Source organism: Mixophyes fleayi, chromosome 5, assembly GCF_038048845.1.
Source record: "Mixophyes fleayi isolate aMixFle1 chromosome 5, aMixFle1.hap1, whole genome shotgun sequence".
In the NCBI taxonomy this organism is placed as follows: domain Eukaryota; kingdom Metazoa; phylum Chordata; class Amphibia; order Anura; family Limnodynastidae; genus Mixophyes; species Mixophyes fleayi.
The window spans coordinates 5,035,929-5,041,626 of record NC_134406.1 but is presented as its reverse complement, the minus strand read 5'-3'; the positions used below and the strand labels follow the sequence as shown (position 1 = coordinate 5,041,626).

The following is a 5,698-nucleotide window of genomic DNA, read 5'->3' as shown; positions in this document are numbered from 1 at the left end:
ATACTAGTGTACTGTAACCTTAGGCAAGTGTTGTTAAATAGTCAATAGTTTTTATTTGTTTTAGCAAGTAAAATTTATTAGAGTAGCCATGTCTAGGGAGCGTAGGGATTCTTCTTCTTCTTCTACACAGGGAACCCAAGAAGAAATTGTCAGCAGTGGCGAGGAATGGAGAGACCGTCCTGAGGAGCGCCAAGAAGAAAGAAGGCGGCAGCAGTTTGTGAGCAGCGTGCAAGCCAGCACAAGCACCCAGCAGCAACATCTTACAGAGAGTGGATCTGATGACGAAGGACCATCTGTAACACGATCCAGGCGCTTCACACTTGAGGAGAATGAAGTCCTTGTCGCTGGGGTACTGCAACATTACGAGACACTGAAGGGTGCCCAATCGCTGAAGGCGTCCTTCAAGCATAAGCAGAAGATTTGGTCCCAGATTGCCTCTGCTGTGTCCGCAGTAGGTGTTCGAGTCAGATCAGTTGCGGTTTGCATGAAATGCTTTCGGGACTGCAAGCGCACCACGAAGGCGAAGATGGCAGTCGTTGCCCGTCATTCCAGGAGAACCTGTGGTGGCAAGCCACTGCGCCTACAATTTAAGCCTTGGGAGAAGAAGATGCGGCAAATTCTCAGTGCTGATCTTGTGGAAGGAGTGAAAGGGACAGTGGACACCCTTGATCCATCCACCTTCCAGCCACGAGGTATGTATAATTGTCTATAAAAGTAATGATGTGACTTAAATTTAAAATAATTTCTAAATTTTTTTTGACAATTTTGCAGAACAAGATGCAGCACAAAGGAGAAGACATGAAAGTGAAGCAGTACCCCGGAAGAGAAAATCCAAATCAGGAGGTAAATGGCAAATGTATAATAATGAATAAATGTTTTATTTTTATTTTTTTTTTACTTGCCTTGCTAAAATCTTATATACAGATGTACTAAAAAATGTTTCTTTTAATGTATTTTAGATTTGGGTTATTCTCAAGGACACAAGGGCCAGAGGAGAGTAGAAGGAGAAGGTATGATATTAAAGATGCACACATGCATGTATACATGCTCCATAGATTACATATTTTACACTACACATTACACCCAGATAACACTTTAGTGCTAGATTTACTAAGCTGCGGGTTAGCAAAAGTGTGGATGTTGCCTATTGCTATAGGCAACATCCCCAATTTTTCCAATCCACAGCTTAGTAAATCTAGCCCTTAACCTTTTAGAAACTAAAGCAATATTATTCACACATAACAGTTTTTATGAAAAATATCCCCTATGTTATAGAACAAGATTTTGTTTTTTATTTAAGTGTTACCGAAATTTGTTTATTATTTTCTAAATGTTTTACACCAAAATTTAATCAAACATATTTGTGTATGTATGTATGTATGTACATACATCATCATCACCATTTTTTTATATAGTGCCACAGATTCCGCAGCACTGTACAGAGAAATCACTCACATCAGTCCCTGCCCCATTGGAGCTTACAGTCTAAATTCACTAATATACACACACAGACACTAGGGTCAATTCCTATATATATATATATATATATATATATATATATATATATATATATATATATATATATATATATATATTTTCTCATATATATCTACATATACACATACATATTTACATGTTTATAATTTGGTAATAGTGAGATAGAAATGTATATCATTTGTCTTATAATACCAGGAATTGATGTTACACTTGTTACTATTATTATTGCATGCAATTAATATCTATCAAAAAAATATTCTTACAATGTAAAATGTAATTTGATATTTTTGGTGCTATCTGTATGCAATGAATGCAATATTTCCATAGAATCGACAAAAAACTAAAATGTAATGTTATTGCTTCTATATAAATAAAAATAAATTTTATTTTTATTATAGGTGTGACATTGCTTATGCCAAGACGCAGTGGAAGTAGCGAGAACGGCTTCCAATCAAGGTATAAATTGTGATCAAGTTGATATAATATATTTTAAATATAGTACATTTTGCAAAGCTTATTATAATTATTTGTTACAGAAAAAGAAAGCCGTTTAACCAAGTCTACTCATCCTGCCAAAAGTGTGGAACCAATTAAAAAAGGTAATTATATTTGCATTGTAAAACAATATGCATATATCTCCATCTCTCTCTTTTACTATAACTCTCTCTCGTTATCACTGTCGCTCTTAGGTCTATCAATGTCTCTCTCTCTCTTTCACTCTCTCTCTCTTTCACTGTCACTCTCCCTCTTTTTATCTTAATATTGCTTTATCTCTCTCTATCCTTCCCTTTCACTATCACACTCTCTCACTCGCTATTCCTGTGTGTCACTCTTGATCACTATTTAAATCCTGGCAAAAAATTAATAATAGCATCTAATAGTATTTTAAAATTAACTTACAGCTCACAAGAGAAGAAGAGTGACTGAGGTACACATCTGAAGAACCTGTTGCTAATGTACAGCCAGGTAATGTTTACACAGAATTCATTTTTTGTTTGGTCTTAGCAAACTTTTTTTTTAATGTGTAATTTTTTTTTTTACCTATCTAACTCTCTCGCTCTCTATAAATATATATACTATATATATATAGTCCAGAAGGTATGAAGATGTGAAAAATTGTGTGTACATAACCATCTAGCAATATTTTCTCTCTTTTGTTTTTTTACCGATCCATAGGAATATACAAATTTTTATTGGACATATGTATCATTTTAGATAATGAAATGTCTCACATGTTTGTTTGTTATATTTAATTGACAATATTTTTTATTTTTTTTATTATTGTATGTTTTAGAATCCATCATCCCAAGGGAACAGGTGGTAACACAGTATCCACCTTTTATTCTCAAGCTGCCATGTAAGAAATAACATCTCCTGTCGGCTCAGTAACCGGTGAATAATTATTTTTTTTACTTGTTTTAACAGAATAGATGCATTTCTCAATTAATTTTAAACATGAAAATCATATAATGTAATATCTGAATAATTGATGTAAATATTTTTTTGTTTTACAGAGCGATTAGAACATAACTGTGAATCACTGACATTTTCTCCAGCTGACAGTTTGGTCCACGAAGATGCTGCAACAAGATTTGAGATGCTACAGGAAGCCTTCCCCAACCTTCAAGTTCCAACCACCGAAGGGGAAGGTCCATCTCAAGCAAGGGTACCCTCCACAGGCACCAGTCTTCCAACACAACTGGTGCACAGTCTGCCAGAAGAACGCACTCGGTTTCATTCCATCACAGACTTTGCCAGAAAGATGGAAGGTAGGCAGGAAACATCTCGCCGAAATATGGAAGAGAGAGTCCAGAGAATTGGTGACTCGGTAGACCGTTTGACGTCTGTTGTGGAAGAGGTACGAAGCTCCCGTAATACCAACAATTCGTTACTGGAGCGACTCATCACAGTGCACAATGAAATATCTGCATCTATTCAAGTAAATAACAACATTTAAGCGAGAATGGCTGTTGCAATGGAGCAGAATACAGCAGTGTATTACCAGATGAATCAATCCATGGCACAGATGCATATGCAACAACAACAACAGACAATGCATCTGCAAATGCTGTCAATGCGTGTCATGAATATCAGTGAAGAGCTGAGAGTCCGGCGAGTACAGGGTAATGTTTCACTCCCATTACCCGATTGGAACATTTCTGGATTTGTTCCACCAACACCCCAGCAGAGGACGTCATCTGCACTCCACACCCCCGTGGTGGAAGTAAGAAGACCGGAGTCAGCAAGGAGAAGATTGTTACAGGAAGATCCAGAAGAGGAAATCATCAACCCCGTCTCATCTGAGGAAGAAGGGTAAGAAAGTAATTTTTTTAAAAAAACCGTATATAAGTCATAATAGGTTAGTGACATTAAAACATAAATATGTCATATGTACAGTAATGTCTACTTTTCAGGATTAAAAATGCATATTTGTGAGAAATGTGACTTGTTAATTTTTTATTTTTTTTTAGTTTCTTATATGAATGTGAATGTATCCTAATTTCTATGTTTTACGTTCAATTCTAGGTAAACCAAAGCATCGTGGATCAAAATGCGTAGAAAGTGAAAGCAAGAGGATAACATCATCCAAAAGCATTACGTTACAATGTTATTTGGTATTTATTTCTTTCTTTCTAGGATGTATGTCTGAGTCTCCGTGAGTGTGAGTCTCCTCGTGTGTTTGTGTGTGTGTGTGTATGTATATATATATTTTTTTTATACTTTAGAAGATTTAAGTAATCATATTTTTACTCTTTTATCATGATAACACAGAAAAAAGTGAAATGTAAAGACCTTTCAACATCAGGAATGATCAGCAATGTTAAATATTCGGTGAGTTTGTTTCAGTTTATTCTTTTTTATATTTGTAATGTAACCTTTTTTTTTTTTTTCCCAGAATGTAAGGGATAATATGTGACATGGACAATGAAATATAAATTTTATATTCCAGTCCATACTGATCCTTCCTTGTTTCAAAAGTTATGTTTGTATTTTGTATAAAAATACAGGTTTCCCATACACTTCTTTCTTTTTAATTTTTTAAGATTGCACCCAAATATTGGCTGGATACAACTTTCACGAATATGGAATCGAAAATTACAGCCATAACTAGAGTTTTCAGGTAATAAACTATAGAACTATTGACTTAGACATACATTGTTAAGGCAGTCAAAAATTTGAATGTATACATATAGTTTATCTACTTATCAAGATTACAACAATAGGATATATTGTGTCCTTATCAACATTAGCACTATCAATGTTCCAGTATTTAGATATGAAATGGAATACTAATTTCACAGATAAGCTTTTAATAAAAAAAAATTCTTGCAGATGTTCGGATGGAATTGGTGGATGTCATTTTAAAGAAACAGCTTGAAAATCCAAGGGACTGACTGAACTGTAGAAAAATATATTAAAATTTTTATTATGTATTTTGTACAATAAAATTTAACTTTTTAATTTATTGTTTCTTTATTTATTAGATAGATACACCTTCATCAAATTCAGTTACATACACAATATTTTTTGGGTATAGTATTTCCATTTTAAAAATTTTAGGATGTTGTACACTTGTTAACTGTGTAGTACTGCATCCTTTTTTTTTATAAATAAATGCAGCACATGACAATAGAGAGAATAGACATTACATTTTTGCATGTACCCTAAACTTTTTGATACATGTATGAAGGGTGTAATTAGTCCTACTCTGATATATACTCATTAGAGGTTAAATTTACATACATAATAATTTATTAAATTTTAAAAAAAAAGTAGTAGTCCTTAGGTAAGAAATAGTATTATTTAATTAACTTTCAAGGAAAGAGTTGAATGTTTATCTCAAACTTCTATCTGCAGTGTTAATTTTCAATGGGATTAAAGAAAACATGCCTGGCTGGAACCTGTAGTTCCACAAATCAAAATGTTTTGTTTTTTTCTCTCATAAAAAATCCCCATTTATTACACTAATAGCCACAGGCCAGGGGTATTAGAAAGAGCCCTAGTGCTATCAGCACTGGGCTGGGTGTCCCTAGGGGGGGGGGGGGGGGGGGGGCGCGCTTACATTTTTCAGAGGACACCACTCACTAGGGAATCAAGGGCAGCACTTAACAGTCTGTGGTTGTTTAGTAATTATGCCAGTGGGACCCAAACTGCGTTTCTCTTCCCCTGCTATAGTGCCTATCGCCCCAAAAAAATTTTT

At 34.5% G+C, this 5,698-nt stretch overlaps 1 long non-coding RNA gene across 1 annotated transcript; it reads left to right on the top strand.

Annotated features, from left to right (window-relative positions):
- The first annotated feature begins 633 nt into the window (after positions 1 to 633).
- LOC142158046 (uncharacterized) lies at positions 634 to 2,095 on the top strand. Its single transcript, XR_012692713.1, has 4 exons — positions 634 to 692; positions 772 to 843; positions 960 to 1,010; positions 2,040 to 2,095. It is a non-coding gene; the product is annotated as an uncharacterized LOC142158046 (long non-coding RNA).
- Positions 2,096 to 5,698: the final 3,603 nt, after the last annotated feature.